The sequence below is a fragment of the Drosophila melanogaster genome, chromosome 2L (genome assembly GCF_000001215.4).
Source record: "Drosophila melanogaster chromosome 2L".
NCBI classification, from domain to species: domain Eukaryota; kingdom Metazoa; phylum Arthropoda; class Insecta; order Diptera; family Drosophilidae; genus Drosophila; species Drosophila melanogaster.
Genome location: NT_033779.5, coordinates 23025916 through 23028369, shown reverse-complemented (window position 1 = coordinate 23028369; position 2454 = coordinate 23025916).

Below are 2454 nucleotides of genomic sequence, written 5' to 3'. Positions count from 1 at the left end.
GAAATAAAAAGTCTTCTCTGCTTGGGAGTTCAAAATCAAGAAAAGTGTATTTATGTCTTCAATATGTCTCTTCCCTCCCCTTAAAAGGGTGCATTAAAGGCCATTAAAGGCTATAATGTAGGCAACTGGTTTTGTGTCTGTTTTATTTCTTATTTGATAGGACAATTTAAACTAACAATAATTACAATTATTATTGTTACATAAAATATTTTATTATTTTCCGAAATTAATTTTAAAACGTCATCATGTTCTACCATTTTTATCTTGGTTACGTTAACCGGTAAAAACAATAGAGTTAAATCACATTCATTTTTTAATGCCTTCATTATTAATTTCTTTTTTGTCTTGGTTATACATTTTATTCTCATCTTCCAAATACAATATGTTTGGATATATGTATATGTTTTTTTGATATTTGATTTGTTTTTTTGGGCAGGATAGGAAGTAAATTTATTGGTGTTGATGGTATTTTGGTTAATAGGGATATGTGAAATGAGTAATAATTCGTTAATTTTGTGGTCAATCCAAGTTTATGTTTTGCTGAAATGTATATTCTGGTTGTTAATGCTTTATAACTTATTGTAATTGAGTAATTTTGGATTCAAAAGTCACAGACGTGAAAGTTGCATGCCCATTTCTAAGTCTTCTATGTATACAATAAATTGCATAAGTTCATAAACGATTGTGTCAATACAAGTGTGCCAAAAATAAATTTAAAATATGAACCTATTTTGTCCATATTTGTCTGCCCATTTTGCTGATGAATAGTTAAACCATTTTATTCTTTCAGTAGTTTATTGTATAAGTATTTCATTCTGGGCGCGTCTGTGATTTTGTTACCAAAAGAATTAGTGATGACATTGATTTCCGTTAAATTAATTCTTAGACCGTGATGTTCATATACTACAGGTATTTGAATTGGATTGCTCGAGAAGAGTAAGTAGCCAAGGGTCTGGATCTATGTTTATTATTTGAAATTGTAGTCTGTGGCCCGTGGTGAAGAATAGAAACAACATTATTATACACAAGGCTCCTGCGGAAGTTAAACGGTATTAGATATTAGTTATTTGTTTCTTAAATTGTGTTTTGTAGTATTTGGTTTCCCTATTTTGATTAGTGATTTGGTAATGGTCTTAATCTATTTTTTCTATATTTTTATTTGGTTTTCCGAATTTTTCTCTTTGAATTTGGCCTTTTCTGTATTTAGTGTCAATATAAAATTCCTATCGTCCTGTCCTGCTTATATAGTCTTTTGACGTCTGCTACACCGTATTTGCCGTATTGAGTTGCAATTCGATTCCTTCCCTCAGATGATTTTTTATTGGTTTTAATGAAAGTAAGAGAGTATGCAATAGTCGTTGATCAGCTAGAGTGAAACCGAACGCGAAATTTTATTCTCTTAATTTTCTGGGATATCGACAGATATTTCGGAATCAATTGAGAACCTAATAAAAATGTTTTAAAAATGTAGGCGTGTCCATTCTGGGCGTTTTGTTGCTGTAGGGAGGGACGTGCCCTAAGAGGTTTTTGTATAACTATAGAATTTGGCAAGACAAACCATAAAACGAAGAAAACATTTTTTTTAAAGTATGGTCGTGGTAGTTTTGGGCGTTAGAGTGGCTGTAGCAATCTACAATCTGTATGCCTAATCTCAACATTCCTGAAATCGACGTGTTCATATGGACAAAGTCAGATCGTCTCGGCTATTGATCCTGATCCAGAATATATATATTTACTTTATATTGTCGGCAACGCTTCTTTATGCCTATACATACTTTTCAACGAATCTAGTACAGCCATTTACTCTACAATTTATGATTAATTACAGAGAAACAATGAGTTAATAGAAAGCATTTAATGGAATATTATTACGAAAGCTGAATTATAAAGTTTTATCAAATTAATCCAGAATTATATGTCTTCAAAAATTTGAGTGTATTGAGAAAAACATCTTAAGATTAAAACAAGGGCGTGGCGCTTTGGTGGTGTTTGAGTGGGCGGGAAAAAATGTTTTTGGTATACCGATAGAAATCGTACAGACATACATAAATATACATACATATGTATATTCATATTATATGCATAAAACTTAAAAAATAAAATATGCATTAATTCGATACATTATGTTCTAATTTGGTAAAAAATATTTAAAGCGATCATCCTATAAGGCGTCTACTTTCTTAGTTCTTTTTTCGTTAATATAATAGACTTGACGATTAAAGTCGTTGGCAAGTGTCCCGCCACATATTCGCCTCTCGCCTTCTGTAGTTGTTGGGCGGAAACACACAATTAGGATAGGACACTGGTGGCTGAGTGAGTAAAGAAAGAAACATAGAACTCTCTGATTCAATAATGCTGCTCTCTCCTGGTGGCATTCCCTTTTTTTTTTTTATTGAAAAATGTATAAGTATAAATAGAAGCGTCCTCAGCTCAAACACCTACAGTTTTATAGTG